The 22,170-nt window shown below is 35.2% G+C and overlaps 1 long non-coding RNA gene across 1 annotated transcript; it reads right to left on the bottom strand.

Annotated features, from left to right (window-relative positions):
- Window positions 1–1,721: 1,721 nt before the first annotated feature.
- On the bottom strand, window positions 1,722–17,436 carry LOC128625816 (uncharacterized). The gene is made up of 3 exons (XR_008389644.1): window positions 17,394–17,436; window positions 17,167–17,238; window positions 1,722–1,868 (listed from the first exon to the last, which is right to left on the bottom strand). It is a non-coding gene; the product is annotated as an uncharacterized LOC128625816 (long non-coding RNA).
- Window positions 17,437–22,170: the final 4,734 nt, after the last annotated feature.

Below are 22,170 nucleotides of genomic sequence, written 5' to 3'. Positions count from 1 at the left end.
ATCAGTAAATAAAATCATAAAAGTAGAAAAAGGCATAAAATAATCTGGAATAATATTAATCAGTGCTTTAATATATCTAATATATCCAATTATTCTTAGTTCCTTTTTCTATACCTCCACTGTGCAAGGTATAGGTACCCAAACTAGCTTCACACTTAAAGTCTGTGAAAACTTCAAACACAGGTTTTACTAGAGAAAGATGTAAACACAACTTTCAATACCATAGAAAATTGCCCTCTCCCTTTTCTCACAACTTTTTAAGTTATGAAGGTAGAAGAAAATGCAATTAGGATAATCCACTAAAAGCTTTATTTGCCACCTGCCATTCTCCGAATACCTGCTGATAAAAGTGAGTTTTAACTTGCAGATTTTCCTTGATAGACTGGAATTAGGAAAGTTTTCCTCTAAAGTGAGTGCTCCAGCTGCCACATGGGGATAAATATAGAATCAATCAAATCAAAGTTTGGCAATATGGAAGTAAAAGATGCATTTGATCTGTCCCAACGATTTGTTATTTGCATAGAAATAAAATCATTAACTCATTTGTTTTTTAAATTTCCCAAAGCTTAATTACAGTTATTTGTTATTTGATCTGATTGTCTCTCACCCTGGCTAGGAAAGCAGACCCAACTGAGTTGTTCTTATGATTCTGAGCAGTAGTAGGTGGGTTTGCTTTCCAGGCCATATAAACCCAAGTTGTAATGGGACAGGGATGTTTCACATTATGTCCTGGGCTAGAATATATGAGAGTCACACAGTTTTTGCATGACCTCAGACAAGGTCATGAAAACTCATGTTACAATGAGCAAAACTATCTTAATCTTTCAGCAGCTACAGTGTGTAAACTATAGTTTTTTTTTCTTTTTTAAAATTTATTTTTTAATTTTATTTTAATTGTGGTTCAAGTACAGTTTTCTGCCTTTCCCCCCACCCCAGCTCTCCCCACCTCCCTCCCCAATTTCCACTCCTCCCCCCTGTTCTTGTCCATGTGTCCTTTATACTTGTTCCTGTAAACCCTACCTCTTTTTCCCCTGAAATTCCCTCCCCTCTCCCCTCTGGTCACTGTCAGCCTGTTCTCTGTTTCAGTGTCTTTAGTTACATTTTGCTTGTTTGTTTAATTGTTTACTATAGTTTGTTTTTAATCCGAAGTGCCCCTTTTAGTTTTTCTATTGGGTCAAAATTGTCCATACAAGGATGCTGTCACAGAAATAGATTCTGCTGCCTTACAAACCTCCATGTTTTGGAGCTTTTCAAAATTAAGAAACCACCTCAAAAAGGCAAGTTGTATGAAGGTATATGTAGCAATTATTTGTCATTACTCTTGACATTTCTGGATATCATGATTAATCCCAAGGCTTCTATGGGGAGATGCTCTGGGTTGATTAGAGCCAAGAATATTAAGTTCAGATGTTAAATTGGATACAGATGACGCTAGTTTTCAGTGGGACCAGACCTAGTGACTCAGGGTTATTTGAGTACTTGGCTACCTTCCCTGCTATTTCTCAGAAGACACTGCTGCTTCCTCACCAAGCCGATCACTGTTTCAGGAAGTGACTGTCCCCACACCTTGTGCGTCGTGCGCACGTGTTACGCACCAGCCTCTCTGTCCCGCATCTCCCAGTTCCAGCTAAAAACAAGTGAATGACAAAGGAAATCTTGACATTTAATCTTGACATCAGTTCAAAATTAAATATTGTTTGAATGAACACACGATGCCACTTTTCAATTATTTTTTTTAAAAAAACCTGGCATCTAAGTGACCAGAGTGGAAGTGCTGTGTTGTTGCTTTTGCTTCGTTTTTCTTCCTGGCTCCTTGAAATTGTCTGCTTCCTCGATTCAAGTCATGTGAGTCAGACTCCAAGTTCATTCTCTCAAAGGAAGCAGAGAAAGAGAAGTAAAGAAATAGAATGAGGTTTAGAAAATGGGGGAGAAGCAAGTAAATGGAAAAGAAAGAAGAAAAATATAGGAGTGTGCTCGGATCACTAGTAGTTTCCTCGGGAGTCAACTTTGCTGAGAAGGTAATGTGCCCTTTCACCAGGAAAGGAAACGATATATTTTCTGATTCTACAAGAAATGACGTGGGACCTCGAAAAGTACTAATTTCCAGTGGCATCTATCCTGAGATTTGAAACTTGCTTTATAAAGTTCAAGACCTAAAACTGTGTGTGGTTGGTCAGTAATTCACTTCATTTCACAAACCCACTCCGCAGTGATGACCCTGGGATTCGGTCTTCTCCCCATGCAGAGACTTTTGACACATGGATTACATTTTAGAACCAATAATTCATTAATCTTCTCAATAATCACATTCAGTTAAACATTATTATCCCACATTATAGGTAAAGTGATTGAGGGGAGTCTTTGACTTGCTTAAGGTCAAACTGAAATCGGAGTCAGAAGTGGATGAGGTATGAATATGATTCCATGACCCTAAACCCTAACTCACAATATTACTTAGAAAATGTCAACGTTTTTACCTCTAAATTCTTTTTTTACCTCCTTCAAAACTTGCTCTTATTACATAATTATAGCTCAAATGTCATCTTGCCATTTTAATAAACTATTAAGGAAATTTCCACTAGAGACTTCCTCTTCAGTACTAAACATTATTGCAAAGTAAAGTAGCATTTTTCTCTAGGAGTTTTACATTTTAAAATAGCAGCTAAAAGAAATATGAGATTTTATACTTAAAACATATGGAAATCAGCTTAACGGCATCCTGTTCTTAAAATTGTTGAGTAGGTGCTGAGGATTTTTGTATGGAAAGATACTAGGATAAATGTGAAGTATGACAGAGAAACAGTGGTGGAGAATAAAAAAAAAACAAAAAAAACATGATACCATGAGTTTCTTTCAAACCTTAAAAAAACTGTGTAAAAGTTTCTCTCACTGATGAAATGAGCTCTTTACATATAAATTATATTGTAATAGCAGAGCTCCTGGGTGGAAAAGAGTTCCTTCTCCTGCTGGCAAAAATTAAAATAATCACAGATGGCTAATGATCAAAAATACTGAGTGACAGCTCTGAAGTATAAAACGGAGAAGGTTCTCAGAGGAGTGTTACCAGGGTTTCTTAAGTCAACACTCAAAACTGGTTTATGCATACCACAAAGCATTTCCCCAGTGGATATTCATATATAGGAAGCTTTTATTCTGATTTAGAAGGTACCGTGTAGAATCTTAGGCTCCTTCAAAAAATTAATGGAATTCCTTGTCTTTATTATTATGTTAGTATTTTGGAGTAAAATGCAAGGATTTGCTCTGGAAAAGGAGTTCATAACACTACCTAAAATAATATGAAAAACTCGCATAATTCAGGCATTGAGGATACAGTCTCTTGAGCTGGCTGGTGTCATCAGTGGGTTGAGCGCCAGCCTGTGAACCAAAAATTTGCAGGTTTGATTCCCAGTCAAGGCACCTGTATGGGTTGTGAGCCAGTTACCTGGGTGGGGGCATGTGAGAGCCGATCAATTTTGTCTCCCTCTCTTCCTCCCTCCCTTGCCCTTTCTCTAAAAAAATAACTAAAATCTTCAAAGAAAAAAGAGAATATAACCTCTTATTTTAAAATATAAGTGAAAAATTGGGATCTTCCTGGAAAACTCCACTTTCTTTATTAAAATTCCAAACAATCTTACTAATAGTTAACTAGTGGGTTTTGACTACTTATGTATCTAATAATTTTTTAAAGAATGTTACTTATTTAACTTATTTAATGCTAATAAATAACCCTGGGAAATATAGCATACTTTGGAAACCAAGTACAGAAAATGTTTAAAAACATGGCCAAGGTCACACACCACAGCTGGTAAGAGAACTTGCTTAAACAAATTTGTAAACATAGTCTTTAATCCTAATGCAGCCATTGCATTAATCATGCTATTGGGGTATGGATTCAAGAAACTTCATGATGAGACCAACCAACACCAAAATACTGCACACGATATCCCTTTTAAAAGATTTAAAAAACCACTTGCTGGTACAATCACCCAATAAAACATATATGGCATTATTATATGTAATAACTTTTGAACTGTAACTTGAGTTTAATTTTATTCATTTATTCACTTATTAATTTGTATAATCAAAAGATGACTAATATATTAAATGCCTGTTGAGATTTAAGTTTTAGAGGTACAAATATATATAACACGTGCCCTGCCTTTTTCATGTTTATATTCTATATGGAGATGTGTATGCTATGTGTATGCTATAATAAATACATTATGTGCATGGAAGATTCATATATGTGTGCCAAGGGTTACAGGTGAAGAGAGTAATTGTTTTTTTCCTGGTCACAGTTATCAAAGAAGGCATCCCATTTGGCAAAGACAAGGTAACAACATTACATATAGCACAATAAACCTCGTTATCCTCTATGGGGAATGGGGGAGCTCCACCAGACTGGAGAAAGTTGAAAAATAATTATCATGGTGCTGGCATAGCTCTGCACACGGCAACATGCTTATTGAAGTAATAATCCTATGTTTTCTATATCCGACTTGGTAAATTATAATCACAATAGACACATTTCTTGGGAAATGCAGTCACATTATTGACAAAGTAAATGTATGAATATCATAAGCAAGAACCATTTTTAAAGTGATTTTTTAAAAGGACCTTTGCAAACCTGCAGGTGGCAAGAACAGAATATTTTGGCAAGAACAGTAAAAACTTACTGTTGTTAGCATTGGCTGAAAAAAACGCCAGTTAGTAACCATTTAAATGGTTGCTTTGGGGGTATCTCTGCCAGAATTGCTTCTAATGTACGATTTCTTCATTTGGATGTTACTTACTCTGACTAAAACATTTCCAAGTCAGCTCACAGTACTTCACAATACACTGAAATGAGTAAAAGTATTAACAGCATGCCTGAGGCAACAGAAACTTTGAGGTTAATTTCCATTTCTTCAAGTATATTTGATGAATGATGTGACAAAGGAACCCTAATTAAGGTTGAAATCCTGAATACTAAGTAAATGAGAAGTGCCACTTACATTCATCTTCCACAGTGATAACATTGCCACTTCTGCTTCTCTTTAGCCTAGCCCTTGACTTTTGGGGAAACCTTTTCCTGTGTTCTTTTTTTTCCTCTATCACTTTTGCTAAGAGTAGATCATGAGTATCCTACCTAGTTTTAGTTAAGCTAAAATCTAAAGTCTGTCTTTTTTTGTTCTATTTCTTCTCACATACTCTTTTTATATCAAAAGCAAACATTTTATTTTCAATTTAATTTCAAAAATGGTATTACCTTTCATATGGCAATTTCTGTTTGTCCACACATTATAATGTTTAAAGGCAAAAATATAAGATGAACCTTTAACTTCTAAAAAATAAAAAATGAAGCAGTTAGAATTCTCTCAATAAAATTAGCTATTTAATAATGCCATTTCATTGTTACTATTATTATTACTATTTTTATGATGATGATTATGAGTTAACTAGAAAGGATACAAAGTGTTTAATCTCACACTAGCTGGAGAACCTTAGCAAGTTACTTCACATTGGTGTAACTCTAGTATCTTGATTTAGAATCACCCCAGTCAGTCAAGGAAGTAAAACTACTGGCCACAGTGTTTTGGTTGAATTGTGTTTCATTTCATTTTGAATATTTTCATCGAAATAGAGGTTGTCCTCTGAAATAATTTAGTCTAGAGAAATCAAAACTAATATTCACAAAACAACCACTGGGAAGGTTTATACCATCCATTACAGTGACTCCTTCCAGGATTGCTTTGGAACTCTCTGGTAAATCTGGGTATTTGGTGGGGAGCCCTGGGGTGTAGACTTAGACACTGCCTAGCAGCTGCCAAGTGACTTGACTTGGGGACTCTCTGACTCTCAGCACTTCCTGTTGCCTTCACTTTCGACTGAATTGCAGCATTTTCTGGTTTAGGGTTGCAGTCCTGGGTTACAATTTAGAATGGTCATCAGGAACTAAGCTGCCTTCTGGTTTGTGTGGTATTACAGAGTTCCATCTGGTAGAACAACGGCGGTGAGAGCATCTATTCTTGGAGACAGCTTTTGGAGGTGAATTTTAGCCAATTGGTTGACCTATGACTAAAAAGAAAATGATTTTTATTGTAACACTGCTTAGCTTCTGTATAATCCAGATTCAGGAGAGCACTGACCACTGAACAGGTCTTTAAATCACTCATAGTACTATACTGATATTAAAGTTGTTTTGTCAAAGATCAGGGGAATGGAATACCTTATCCACAGACCTTTATGACCTTCCATAATAAAGATGCAGGATCAAAAAGAAATAGATTAATGGTCCAGAGAAAAGGGAATTTGCCTGTGGCAGAGAGCAGATGCTCAGAAGACAGATGCCAGGTAGATAAGGATGTTTCTACTGCTGCAAGCAGGGTCAGGGTTCCCAGAGCCCCTCCTGCCCTGGGGGATCTTCTTCCTTATTACACTGAGGGAGCTGCAGGAGAAGACCCTGAATTTATCTCTCTGTCCAGAACCCATCACGGAACCAAATTTAGTGGAGAACAAGCCCCTACCAGGCCAGGGAAATACTCTTTGTGAAGATTTCCAGTGGAAGTAGGTCCAGAGGGCCAGCCCACTGAATATTATAGTAATTTTCTACATTGGATCTGTTAAACTATAAAAAAACACAAATCCTTCTTATAGGGATTATCCTACTAAAATAACTGACTTAATTACAACAATTTTTGCCATCCGCCATCCCAACTGGGTAGACATACAAGCCTTACTGAATATTTTGCTTACAGGGGATGAGTGGAGGTTGGTATTGGATAAGGCAAATGAAGAGGTTCAAAGACTGCATGAAGAAAATGCAGATGAGGCTTCCACCCTTACTAGGGCAGTATTTTTACAGAGTCCAACTGGAACCCTAATGAGCATGGCCTTCCTCTCTTAGAGCATTATAAGATATGCATCCTTGAGGGACTGAAGAAAGAAGTCCTGAAGCAGAAGAATCTAAATATGGCACAGACAGCATAACAAAAGCCCGCAGAAGACCCCTCTGAGTTTCTTGAAAGAATTTGTCAGGTGCGAATCAAAAATACACTTATTTAGACCTGAAAATATTAGAATAATGAACATAACTTTTATCTCTCAAAGTGTACCTGATAGTAGATTGTGTATGGGTGATCATTTCAGGCTATGATTAGGGTGGGAGATATGTATATAGATCAGAAAGTGAAGGTGAAGAGCTATGTACAACATATAGCTCATACTTTAGCTATAATTAATTACCTCACTTGGATTAGAGATTACTCTCCCACAGGTTCACTACATTCCTTTGAGCCTAGAGATAAGGTGCTACTCAAGACTTAGAGGACAGGATCCCCAGAAAGCCAACAAGAAGAAAAGTTGACTGGACCTTGGGACATACTTCTCACCACCTCAACCACAATAAAATTGGCAGGAATAAAACTTTGGATTCATCACACCAGAGTAAAGTAAGAACCGGGAGAACAATAGACCACCAAACTGCAAGACCTTAAAGTCATCTTTTGAAATGAAAGATAAATAATATTCTTATCATAACTTTTTGTTCAATCAGGTTATGGAGAACTTATTTCTTTCACACAAGATGAAAATATTTGGGTATATTTAGCAAAATATGTTCCAAATATCTGTGACTTTTGTTTTGCAGGAGGAACTTCCCGGCTGCCTAGTATTACTGATCTGAGAGAGGCATTTGTTGTTTTGATTCTTTTTATCATTTTCAGAATTAGAGCTTGTTGTTGCATGCAATGTGCCCCCTTGTGTGGATCTGCAATTAAGTGTATTCCTAAAACCCCTACAAGACTTTCTAATGCTAAGATACATGCTCAACAGCAAAATGATTAGCTCCATGTGAAACTAATTTGACAGAAATAGGAATAGGATAGTTAAGACTAACAGTGGGTAATAAGGGGAGACATTGAGACTTAAACATTTTTTAGCTATAGCTTATAGTTAACAAGATTAGTGATTAGTACCGTACATATAGGAAGTTATTCCAGGAACTGGATATATGACCAGTCCTACCTTAACTCTAGGAGGCCTGTAAGCAATTCCGTTTTTGTACCCTAGGAGGACTGCAAGTGATCAAAATGGTATCTGAGCCATTGTGCTCCAGGGAGAAATGTCCACTGACTGGGATGCAGGTAAAGAATCACCAGTCAGCAGATGAAAGAATGCTAGGCAAATCACTGGACTGCGGCCTTTATCTCATGAACCTTTCTACCTGAATTCCAAATCCCTTACCTACCCCTTTATTCTCCTTATTAAAAGGGTCAGTTTGAGATGTTAAAAGATGATTTTTAAGGTACATGACCTGCCATCTTCTCAGATTGTCAGCATCTCAATAAAGCAGCCATAAAGATTCAATCTCTACTTACTGGTTCTGATATTAACAGGCAGCACAAATGCCAACTCTTCCAGTTTCATCTGGAAGATGAAACCTTCCAGAGGAATTAACCATCTGGAATCTGGTTAATTGGTTATTGGTTAATATGGTTATGAATAATATAGACAATTATTCATAACCATAATTGTTGAAAGCCAGATGGACACCAAAGTTTGTAAAACAGTAAGTGGATATATAAAGGGTGACCCATCTGTATAATGGGACACTATTCAACACTGAATAGGATCTTTAAAAATTTATTTCAAACCAGTGTAATTCAACTCTAAAACCTGATACTTGATTTAGTCACTGGAATATTTTAAGGTATGTTTTGACAACTTGACTGTGTTAATCTCCTCTTACAATATAAATCTTATGAACTCTTGATACAGATCAATTATACCTGATTAAATTTAACTTTTTAATTGAGATGTTCTTTTTTTAAAGATTATTTATTTATTTATTTATTTATTTATTTATCTTTAGGGGGAAGGGAAGGAGAGAGAGAGAAATATCAGTGTATGGTTGCCTCTCATGAGTCCCCTGCTGGGAACTGGCCTGCAACCCAGGCATGTGCCCTGACTGGGAATCAAAACGTGATCCTCTGGTTCGCAGGCCTGTGCTCAATCCACTGAGCTACACCAGCCAGGGCTAATTGAGATGTTCTGAATTGTGAAACACACTGTGTTATAAGGCTCATAGAGAAGAAAAGGATAGAAATATCTTAATTATCATTCTAATATAAATTATATTTGGAAATGATAGCATTTCACTTTGAGGAGTTCAATAAGAATAAAAACAAAAGTGAGATTGCTTTTATTTTCTGTTTTATTCTATTTTAATCAGTTCCTGATTTTGAAGTTACGTTGCTTTTATGAAATAAATTTGAAGGCTTTCCAGTTTTTGTCTGAAATAATTACAATAACTTTGAAATTGTCTGTCTTTCAGCTTCAGTAAAACTTAACCAGGAATTTATATGACACTGGTGCTCTTTCCCACTCTGTATTATGGTAATAGATCCAACTTAGCTTTTTAATTTCTTGTCAGGTCAATATTGATAATTTACACTTAAATGAAAAATAATGTATTTATTGTGGTTGTAAAATTGCCATAGGTTTGCAAATAATGTTCAAGCATAATCCTTGTACCTTCCAAAATTTGTTTTTCCTCTCTTTTTCTTTTTAAAAAAAACACTCTCAAGAAGTGTTTGTCTCTTTTATTGGTCCTTTCAAATAACCAGTGTTTGGATTTAGCCATTATTTGTTCCTTATGTATTGAACAAACACTTATATAGCATTTATTCTATGCTAAGAACAGTTTTAAGCACTTTACAAATAATAAATACTTTATGTAATTTTTTTAATAATGATATAAGATGCTACTAGTATTGTTATTTTATTGGTAAGGAAACAGACACACCAAGTTATTTTTGGACTTCTCTTAAGCCTCCTACTTTTCTATTTATTATTTCCATTGAGACCAATGTCTAAATGATATATAGGCTTTCAGCTATTTCTTCTACTTGTACCTCCTCACAACACTTACTCGACTTCTTGAATGGCCATCTTTTCCTTTAATTTATTCACTAATTTTTAAAAAGTCGACAGTTATAGCATTTAGATTCAGAATGGTGGCTTTATGTTTTCCTTGGTGCTTTAGTCTATTTATTCCCTGTTCAAGTTTCCCTCCAGTTGAACCTCTATTGTGGATGAGCTTCCTCTCAAGCTACTAAGCTCCTTAGTTATCTTATATTTGCTTCCCATATTGTCATTGCCATGCCTTTTTCTGCTAACTAGGAATATCTTTGATGGGGTATCCCTCGAATGTTGGACAGAGGTGGAAGATAAGTACCTTTGGCAGCTGCTTATCTTCATTGTTCCCCGGTCCGCCCTAACTAGAGAAAACATGCTTGGTCCCTATGTTCTTCTGCTCTCCTAGTATCCAGAATAGAGAGATTTAGCATACAAACCCAGCTCCTGTTCAGTCTCCTAAGTTCTTGAGAGCCTATGCATTTTCAAGGAGAGCCATTATACATCCAAGGTATGCATTGTGTGTGAGAGAGATAGAAGGTCATTCACATTTGATGGTCCTCAAATCTTTCAGCACCTAGCTCTTCTCATACTATATTTAGGTCCTATCACGAAACTTATTCTATATAACCATATTTCTCAACTTTCCCCTAAAAGACAAAAGTCTCGCAATCCCTGTACTCACACTGGTACTTCCCAGGATGATCCCATATCCCAACTGACCAGATCTACCTCATTCATTGGAGATGAGCAATCAGACATGGGAACAGAAGATACATTCTAAACAGGCTACTGTGTTTCCAATAGCCTTCTCTTCTTTTTAATAAATCTTTAAGAGCACATAATAAAAAGTAACATTTATAATACTTCTATTAACCCATAATATCATAATATCACAAAGAACTAGAAAGTGCATGAGAGGTGGGAGGATATAAAAAAATACTATTTTCCAGCTTTTGCATAAGAGAGAATCAGTAAATACAAAATCATCATGGTATTTGTAATTCAACAAATAGAGTATGATTTTTAAACATAAAGAAAAACACTTTTAGAAACCATATGTAGTCATTCAAGTTTCTGTATAAATATTTTAAAAAGCCAAAACATATATTTTTCAGAAAATATTGATCAATCTTAGTCCCCACTATGGTGTTACTGTTTAATAGAAGTAGCACAATAATATTGGGCCCCCAGTCATCGGGAATCGTTGTGAATCTGCATGTTTCTTCTTTGTAAAATCCTGTCCCTGTCAATATCATCATCCCTGGATTTAATTAAATGTCATATTTCTAGCACAGAATTTTCTTAAAATTGGCTATGAATAACAATCATGCTGTACAATAAAAGAAAAGAGAAAATGAAGGAAGAACATACAAGAAGAGAAACAGTAGCAAATTAGGTTTACCTAAGTGGGATGTAAACTTTCGACTTTTTAAAGCCACTAATAGTTTGGGTCAGAGCCACTGAACCTATAACTTTAACAAATCAGAATATTCACATTTGTGGGTTTTCATTTGTTAATTGGATTATTTCAGATGGCAATTGCATACATGGATATCAGGGTTCAATGCTAGGAGTCAAAACGCCATTGTACTAGATCTGTCAATCATACCAAAGTTCATTCTAAGAGAAACAGGGAAAACAGCCATTTTTACAATTCTCTCTGAGAAATCAACCTAAAAAAACATGTGACCCTGACCTTCCTATGCACTTGGGCTGAGGGATGATGATTTGTGACCAAAAAATGCCAATCCACAGATCAAGTAATAATTAGTTGAGTCAATCGAAATCCCTATTTTAAGAGTAAAAGGTGTCAGTCCCACAGGAAGTAAAAAGATAAGTAGAAATAGAAAAACTGACACATAAAGAGATTATTATGGAGATATAAGGTAAAGGTGAAAAATTATTTTATTTAACTATATAGGTATTGGAACTCTAAAGTGAAAAGTCACACAATTCTGAACTCTGAGGATTGACCTGTGTGGAATGACCCTCTGCAGGGACCCTGTTGCGAAGGATAAAGGGGCGCTGTAATAAATCTCACAGGAAGTCACCTCACAGGGTGATCTGCTCCCACAGTCCTAACGGGAGCAGGTCTGGGTGAGTAGTCATGCCCCAGACCTATAACCTCTTTAGTAGAAGGTTTTTAGCAAAGCCCTGTACATTGCTCTTGTGCATCTAGGCTAACGCACCTTTGAAATGCCAGAGTACCTCTCTTTTCCAGACCCCTTGGAGGCAGCAAGGGGGGCACAGAATCTTGTCAACTATTCTGTAATATTTGCTTTCTCTCACCTTCATGGAGTCTTCCATACATTCTCTCCTTAATTCCACATGAATAAAAGAAGCTAAATAACTGTCATTCTCTCGAACATTTGACATTTTGCTTCCTAGCACTGTTATCAGTTTGGTTCAAATACACACATAAAAATTCTCTATAGCTTGGATGTTTTTTTACCTTGACACTCTTTTTATAGCTTTAATATATCAGATTTTCTTATCTTGTGTTAATAAAGTTTCTCCATTATTTGAAGAAAATGACTCTGTTTCTTTCAATTTAAACTAAAATAGAGGGAACAGAGAAGAAACAACAATGAAGCATAAAAATGGAAATAAAAAGTTAAAAACATAAGAGTAATGGGAAAACCTATGAAATATGCCAATAAACCATTTGAATTGAAGGTAACAGCAACATTTCATATAAAAACCAGAATTTGGAGCTGAGAATCCTCACATAATAGTAATGACAGTTACTAGCAAATGTGAAATATAGCCCCACAAGAATGTTTTGCAATTCAGCTTCCAATCATGCAGTGTAAGGATAATCTGCATCGACAGACAGAGAGCAGTAGTGAAAGAAGCTGGCATCAGGTTGAAAGGAATTGGCAACAATTTTTTTAGCAAAATCTGTGAACTTCCTAAAGAAGCAGAGCTGCACACAAGAAGATCTGGCAAAGCAAACAGCTACTGCACTTGATCCAACAGCAAACTTCTTTGGTGTTAGTACACTGCAGACTAACTGATGTTGTTAGGGACACTGGGCAGTAACTGATGTTGTGAGCACTGGGCGCTGCTCACTCTCACAGATAGTCATCGCCATGAGAATATTTTTCAGTATACAAAGAAAAAGCAACGAGTTTTCATTCAGAGAGAAATGAAATACTTTTCAATTACTGCTAATTGCATGTCAAAACTCATTGTACCTTTTCCTCTCTTTTCTCCCTCTTAGAATATGTGTATAGGTGAGAGTGGATGTGGTGAATAAATAATTAGAATAAGAGAATGTTTCCCAATTAACCTATTATGTAGTTTGATTTGTGATGGGGAGGGAGAGGAGAGGAGCCAGAAAGGAATACCTGAACACTTTCATTGGACTGATGAGAAAGTCATGGATTAGGGGACCGTTTGCATCCTGAAGGAACCAAAGAAGTCCGTAGTAGTCTCTAGGTTTGAGGACTGTCATACCTTTGTTCAGTTTCATAACTGTTTTTTTTGTATGAAATGCTGATTTCACATTTAACTTGGAAAAGAATATTGAACTGTGTGTAAATATGAAACCTTTGAGACTACACCATCTGGAGCTAATATTTGAAGTGATTTACACATGAACTAGAAAAAGAAAAACAAAATCCACATGAAATTATGCTTGAAATTTTTTAAAGTGCATTAACAGAATGTATTTACTGCCTTCAAATTGTAGCTAGAATGTGAATTAAAGTTTATTTCCTTATGTTTTTAGTTATTGCAGTGACTATTAAACACAAGTGGCTCAGGATCCAGGGTATGGAAATATCACTTGACTTTCTTTTTTTGGCATTAATTATCATTTGACTATCTGTTAGTCCACTATATGTGTTCCCTCTTCCTGGTTCATTCTACACAAATATATGTTAAGCCTACCATATGCCATACATTGTGCTAGGATTTGGGAAGTCAAAAGTATTTCTAGACAATGGTCTTTAACTTTGGGGAATAAAAAATTAGTTAACAAAATAGACATTAACCAATTATTTCTGTAATTAAACACATACACTAAAAAAGAGGGGCACATGGTGCTATAATAAATCTAAGAGGAAATTATACTATTGAGAAGTCCCCCAAGGATTTCAAAATTGGTGATTATTATGCTGAAATTACTGTCTAAATCTTATTATCCCTATATCTTTCTGCAGAGTGTATCAGCCAGGTCAAGCCTTAAACCAGATGTTGCCACTGTTGTTTTAAACAGTAAAACTGTGCAAATGAAAATATGTCAGCTGTATCAGGAGCTACAGGTCAGCTAGAAAAATGTGGGCCATGAAGTCATCATTTATTTTTATAAGGATTTCAATAAAGATCATAACTACTGATGTCATAGATGCTTATCAGAATTATGTGATTATTGAATGAATACCATCACTGTATTTATTTAGAAAATGCTGTAAAATATTCTGGAGTGTTCATTCTCTCTCTTCCTGTGGAAACCTCCTGGAGAAGCATGCCATGGGATGCTTCTACAGACATTCAACAGACATTCTACAACACATTCTACAGACATTCAACAACATCTATTACACGGGAGAAATGATCTGCTCTCAGGAAAAAAGAAAGAAACTCAAGTAGTTTGTTGTAAAATTTTATCCCAGTATCTCCCTAGGTTACTGAATCTTCCCACTCCTTGGGGAGCCCAAATTGACAGTTACATCAATCTCTGACTCATTAGACATCTCTTTTTACTGGCAATTTTGAACAGGGATATGTCCAGTCAGTTTTTCAGTATCTACATAATGGGATTTATAAAGTATTCGAAGTTATTACTTTGGAGGGAAACTGAAAAATGTGTTCTTCACCTGGTAGAGATCACATCTCTATGTATTATGGTGTTGTATTCCTAAGGATAAATAAGTGACTGGCTGTGTGACATAGAAATAGGTCTTCCAAGGAAGTCAACACCTTGCAAGGAATGCTTTGATTAAATCACATGGACCAGCATTTTGGTGGCAACGATATCATTTTGGTTAAGACTAATAAACCTTGTTTTTAGTGAAAAGCAGTTAAAATTACCCTTTGTAAATGGTACATGAGAAAGTATCCAAGGTTATCACATGTGATTCCAGATGGAGAACAAGCCTTTTAAATAACTCTCTCTCTTATGGTCAGTGATAAGGTGGACCCTATCCAACTGTGTGACTAGGTTGCCTGAGGTTCAAAGACGTAAAATAACTTGCTGAATATTCCATGGATAATAGCAACACAGGGACCAGCTCTCAAGATAAAAACTGACATTAGGGAGGAAGCAGAGAGGAGAGAAAAAGAAATTGAATTAGCTTTATCTGCCTCAAAATCTCATGCTCATGTTAACACATAACTCATGTTTAGCTTTTCCTCAATTAGTTCAACAAAAATAGGCCTTTTAAATAATGTGTCTGCAATTGTATCCTCTAGAGGTAATCAGCAGCTTATTAACCTTAACCATAATAACACATTATCACTATTTTGTTTTAGTCAGCTAATTTGCAAAACAATAGTGAAGATCCTACCCAACATGTAAGAATTTATTCCTCAGTTATTGGCACTGAATAAATACAGTGACCGTCACTGGAAATGTCAGGGACTTGGGGAGGAATCGCAGTATTGCCATGAAGGAAGGAGTCAGGGGGTTGAAGAGCTCATGAGGAAGTCAGAGTTAAACACAAAGCTGGGTCAACCACTAGACATAAAGTGAAGGCAATCAGAGACAGACTTCCAGTTTGGAGTGAAGGGCAGTTAGATCTCCTCCAGGGTATTATTCTTCTTTGCTAAACATAAATGGAATTGAGTTATATACCTAGAGGTTTGGACCATGAGCATTGTTGCCAGTAGGTCCCCTTCTCGTAGCTAACGGGAAACTGAGGCTCTGTTATATAGGATGTAAACCCTCCAATGATTACTTTGCTCTCGCAAATTCGCAGATGGAAATTTCTTTCAAGTCCAATCAAAAAAGTAAATCAATATTTGCTGAAACAGTGACAGATATCAGTAATGCGACAGGTAAGTGTAAGCTGTCTGAAAGCAGAAGCATTATTTTACTCGGCACTATACATCAAATGCCTATTTCAGTGCCTAACAAATAGATCTCCAGCAATTTGTTGGAGTAGCAAACAAAATAATTGGTGAATTAGTTTTGTATCAAAGGCATAAATGAATTATGTGTAATCAAAAGGAAAATGAGAAATAATTCAGTATATACTTTGGAAAATGTAAGGCAAAAAGTATTTGATCTACATTTTAAAGTATTGGCATAGAGAATTGTCCATACTAAAATGTACATATTGAGAAATAGATTATTATTGAATCCCTGGAAAGTCAACAGGTTATTTCTAAATCATCTTTAAATCTAGTTAAATAAATTAGCTAAAATAAAACACTGAATTTTCTTAGCATAATATTCTCCAGGTCCAGCCATTTAGAGAAAGACTACCATATGATTTCACTTACATGTGGAATCTAATGAAGAAAATAAACTAAAAAAAACAAAATAGAAATAGAGTCTTAAAGAGAACAGACTGACAGCAGTTATAGAAAAGGTTGAGGAACTGGGTGAAAAAAAGGTGAAGGGATTAAGCAAAAAAATACTTATTACAATACGGTGATTGTCAGAAGGAAATGGGGTGGGGAGAGGTAGAACAGGATAAAAAGGAATAAATGGTGATGGGAGGAGACTTGACTTTGGTGAATACCTAATACAATGTATAGATGATGTATTACAGAATTGTACACTTGATATTTATATAATTTTATTAACGAATGTCCCCCCAATAAATTCAATTTAAAATTAACATTGAAATTCCTATCTAAGAAAAAAATGCTAAGAAAGCAATATGTCCATCTTATATTCAACTAACAATAATTCCATAATTGGCAAAAGCATGTTTGCTCAGTTGGTATTGAAGAACAGATTATGAATTCTCAAGTTTATAAACTTTGGAAATATGTGGGAAATAACAATATTGAAGTAAAAGAAAATCTGAAACAAAAATGTAAAATATAATGGGACATTTCAATGCAAAAAAACCTAAAATACAAAATTGGGTAGACTCAGGACTGCATTTGAAGAGATATATTCCTCCAACACTGAGAAGACCACATTAAAACATTTCTTGTACAACAAAGCAACATTATTTTTCAGAGGCAATGTACCCAATGATTCATGATTTTTCTCCTAAAATTTAGGAAGCATCCATGGAAACTTTGAATTTAACATTAAATAAAAATATGAAATTGAAACATTGGGTATAAAAAAACTAAAATACTTACGTTTCAGCGTCTGGATTTTTCTTCTATGAAAGTCTGAATCTTTCAATTTTGGTATGTAAATTTTCTACAACACTGAAATGTAAAAAAAACAATACCAGTAAGAGGTCTGGGTACTTTCTGAGAAACAGTTTATACATTGACACTTGGTCATCACCAACGCCAAGGAACCTTTATAATATCAGCATCCTCTTTTTTCAAATAAAGTATTTGAGATAAACACAAGTCACCTAAAAAATCTTTATGAAATCTTCCTTCTGTCCTTCCTACTCTACTTACTGTCATAGTTTGAAGTCACTGTTATGTAGGCCTGGAGAGCTGCCTGGACTTACACCCACACTGTCAGCTTGCAGTTTTGACCCAATAAATTCCTTTCAACAGCTGACAGCAGAGAGATTTCTGAGCACACATCAAATCGTCTTAGTCTCAAACTAGAACCCACCGACACTTTTCCAAAGGCCTCAGAGTAAAGTCCACAGGAGTCAACATGGCAATATAGGTGACCATAGAATATGTAGCATCATCTTAAAAGTCTTCACTCGCCAAACCATTTTTAGGGTGTAGGGGGCAGCAAGAGTAGACTTACTCTTGTGAGTTGGTGAAACAATTTATTCTTATATCATTATTCTTTGATTATTGTATTATTTTCCACATGAACAACTGTAAACCTACTTTTGCCACACCTTGTATACATGTTTTTGAACTATTCTTTGTGCGTGATTTTTTGTACATTATAATTTTGAGATTCCTTCTACTGTTGCTTATTTCAATAGTTCATTCCTTTTTATTGCTGATTAGTACTCTATCGTCTATCCATTCACCTATTAATGAACATACAGGTTGTTTTCAGTCATGATTATCATAAATAAAACTGCTTTCAACATTTGTGTCCAAGTCTTTGCATGAATATGTTTACTCTTTTCTTGGGTAAAAACCAAGGAGTGCAATTACTGAGTCATATGAGAGGTATAGGTTTTACTATGTAAGAAATTGCTAACCCTTTCTTTCAAAATGCTTGGACCACGGCGCTCTCTTAGCAGAAATATAGGAGAGTTCCAGTTTCTCTACATTTTCACCAAAATTTCATGATGTTATTTGTTTGTTTCTTTGTTTGTTTCTTAGGTATTTCAGTGAATGAACATTTATCACATGGTGGTTTTAATTTGCACTTCCCTGGTATTTTTTATTGATATTGTTGAGCATTTTGATATGCTTATTGGTCATTTCTGTACCTTTTGTTCAAGTACCTACACATTTTTAATTGAGCTTATTATCACTTTGTTGTTGTTGTTGTTGTTGTTATTGTTAATATTATAGTAGTTTTTTATATATCCTATTATCTTTTGTTGGATACCTGAATCACAAATACTTTCTCTTAGTTCCTGGCTTACCTTTCAATTTTTTTAAATACGACTATTGAAAAGCAGATATTTTTTATTTGGTAAAGTACTAACTTATATGCAGAATTATCAGAACCTCTATAGAATATGTGAATTGTCCATAAAATAAAAACTTTCATTTTGTTTTTTTGAACCAAAATTTGACAGATATCCACAATTTTTCTGTTTCATGCATTATTAAAATTATACTTGCAATTTTTATTTAGACTATTATAATAACATAATAGTCTAATAGTCTTGTATCCCATGATAAAAAAAGTCACTGAATTGCAACAAAAACTAAAACCAACTTAAGGAATCTATAAAGATTTAGAATTTTCAAGTTTAGATGATCTATAAAAATCAAGAAACATTGGATAAAATCATATCTACTGGCTTTACTATATTTATATATTTTCTTTTTTTAAAGATTTTATTTATTTATCTTTAGAGAGGAAGGGAAGGAGAGGGAGAGAAATATCAATGTATGGTTGCCTCTCATGAGTCCCCTGCTGGGAACTGGCCTGCAACCCAGGCATGTGCCCTGACTGGGAATCGAAACGTGATCCTCTGGTTCGCAGGCCTGTGCTCAATCCACTGAGCTACACCAGCCAGGGCAGATTTATATATTTTCTTGATAAATATTATTAATATAGATTATTCTCAACCTAGTTCTTAAACTTTACTTGTAATATGAGTGACTAATAAAAATAATTTTACATAAAAATGATACACGACCTTGGTATTAATGTATGTGAGGCCATGGATCCTGTAGCCTTCCCTGGTCCTTTATTTTTGTCAACTACAAAATGAAGGTAGGGGTTCTCCTGGGCACAGGTACTGGGATAATTTTCCTAGTCACACTGTAGAAAAATTGTTATTTTTTTGTATTCTATTATATCTAAATTCAACATCAATTTCTGGGATGTGATTGGCATGTTTAGCTATACAGATATTAAATAATACTTAATGTTTTTCACATTGAATTACTAAAAATCCAAGTGTGTTTTCTAAAGCTACCATTCCTTTGAATAAGAAATGGAAAATGAATGTATTTCTTGAAAATGACCCCTGTACTATGATTACAAGCTCTAAGACAGATATGTTTGTAAAGTTAACATACAGGTTTTAATGAAAATAAAGTTAAAAATGTACCCATAAAGCGATGTTTAAGAAAAATAGACATGTGCATAGTTCATGATGATTATGTACATGCTCCCTTGCCACAGACAGCTGTCTAAGACACACATAAATGTACAATCTACCCAATAGTCATGCAAGACTATTGTGTCTGGGGAGAGACCATCATTATGCCAATTTTTTAGTGTTCAGTATTTTTTTAATAATTACAGGAAGTATACAACTTACTATTTTTCTTTTTTTCATACTTAAGTAGATACTCTCTGAGATTATGCTGAAGGACTCTTCTCTTCTTTGAAATTTGTTCACTTAGCTCAAGAAACGGAAGAACTCCAAGGTAGAGTGCGTGTACTTGAATCGAAAGGTAAGAATGAACTCAGGATAAATGTGTGTGGGACGCCTTATTAGGTCAAATCTATTCTATTTAATAGGAGAACAATAAAAATTGCATAAATTATAAATATAAATCATTATATATTTTTCTGCATATCCCTTATAAATTTCATATCCCAGCAGGCCTTAAATTATTTTTCCCAGGGTCTTGCCTTAATATTACCTCTTTCTTTCTTTGGCAATTATAACAAAACATGGAATATCACTTGTACACAGAAGAAGTAAAATTCGGGGGAAGGGGGAAGTAATCTTACTTTAATAAGAGACAGAATAAAGATGGAAGATATTTTAGTATTAGAACTAGAAGTTTCTGAAAATGTGAGCTCTTCCCTTGAAAATGACAATATAAAATAGGTTAAAAATATTATATATGGTAGAAGGACACATACTTTGAAAACTATTAAATGAACAATTTTTTCCCATGAGATCTTTCAAAATTATTGGCCAGCCACAATAGTAATAATTAATCTTATGGATATTTATGCAATCTGAAAATAAATTAGTTTTTAGCATGAATCTTGAAGTCCTTTTAAAATTTAATCACTCTTGGTTTCCAAGTTGATAAATCCTAAAGACATTTAGCATAGAGTAGTGACTATAGGCTTCCCATGAAGTAAGGGAACAGGGTGAGTACTGATACTCATCTCCAATTGGTACCAAAGAGGTGGTGGTAATTCATAAAACTCATCTTCCCTGGATTCTCAGTTCTGACTCCTTCTTGGCTCAGCTGCTAACTTTCAAGGGCAGAGACTTTGTATACATTTTCAAAGTGATGCTTGTGATTCAGTCTTTACCAGTTTCTTTGCTTTACTCAATGACATTTCTTAAAATATTGGCTCTAGCTCTCCAATTCACCAGTGTTCTTCCCACACTAAACTGCCTGTTCTTTAACTGCACTCATTCTGCCAATAAAGCATTGATCTGTAGAGCGGCAGTGAGAGCACAGCTAAATGCCCTGTGGTCAAATGTGGCCTTTTACCTCTGTCTTACTGCTCCTGTAACATTTTATTTTTACCACATATCATATTAATTCATTTTAAATATTATAGTCCATTGCTTATTAACATATTTGCTTTTTCTTCTGGTATATGGCATTCTCAGGACAAAGATTGGGCATGTCCTGCTAGTGTTGGTGTGTGCAGTGCCTATCATACTGCTTAGAACTCAGGAATAATTGAATAATAATGTGTCATGTGGAAAAGTTCTCTAAAGCAAAACAGAATGAATATATAGAGCTTCCAATCTTACTGTCCTATAAATTGAGTGAACAATTCTTTTGAGGTCATTTTGTAGCTGCAGTGGGTAATAGATGGGAGGATAGCGCTTATTACACGTCCCTAGAGCTCCTCTATTTTAAACTTTCATCCTCTTTTAAGAAATTTAATGGTCTTTTGAGTCATAATGATTAGTCTTTAAAAGCACAGAGAAAACACAGGGATTAGAAATAAGATGCCCTTTCTCTTCCAAGAACTATGCAAATACACTGAGTCTCTCCAACATTTCTTACTAAAAGAAGGTGGACCAGTATCACTGGTGGAGCTGGGAGGAAGAAGAGGTCTGAAAGGAATGAGATTAGGAAGGTCAGGAGTGCCCCAGAATGGTACTGAGTAAGCAGCTATGGCCTGTGTTGGGACAGCATGGACACAGGTGTCCCAATCTGCCTTGTTTCTTTTCTCCACAAGTTATAGCTTGTGTGTGGAACAGAGTGAAGGGAAGGTCTATTTCTACCATACAAATATGTTTCATGATGAAGAAAAGTCAGGGGGAAAAAAGAAATACAAAATTTTAAATAAAGTTGGTTAAAAAGAAAGTTTCCTTCCTTCCTTCCTTCCTTCCTTCCTTCCTTCCTTCCTTCCTTCCTTCCTTCCTTCCTTCCTTCCTTCCTTCCTTCCCTTCCTCCCTCCTTCCCCACTTTTATCCATTCCCATGTCAATATAGTTTTCTCTTATGTTAGAATGTTCTATACTAACACATTCAACAAATATTATTCATATTACATAATTATAAAGGAGGGTGGAATATGTTATCAACTGCTAAGTCTGTCCATTCACTTTAAACTTCAGACAATCAACAATTATGATTAAGTTAAGCCTTG

This window comes from Artibeus jamaicensis, unplaced genomic scaffold, assembly GCF_021234435.1.
Source record: "Artibeus jamaicensis isolate MK-2021 breed Jamaican fruit bat unplaced genomic scaffold, CSHL_Jam_final contig_923, whole genome shotgun sequence".
Taxonomy (NCBI): domain Eukaryota; kingdom Metazoa; phylum Chordata; class Mammalia; order Chiroptera; family Phyllostomidae; genus Artibeus; species Artibeus jamaicensis.
Note: the sequence above shows the minus strand (reverse complement) of the source record. Positions and strands in the feature narration are given on the sequence as shown.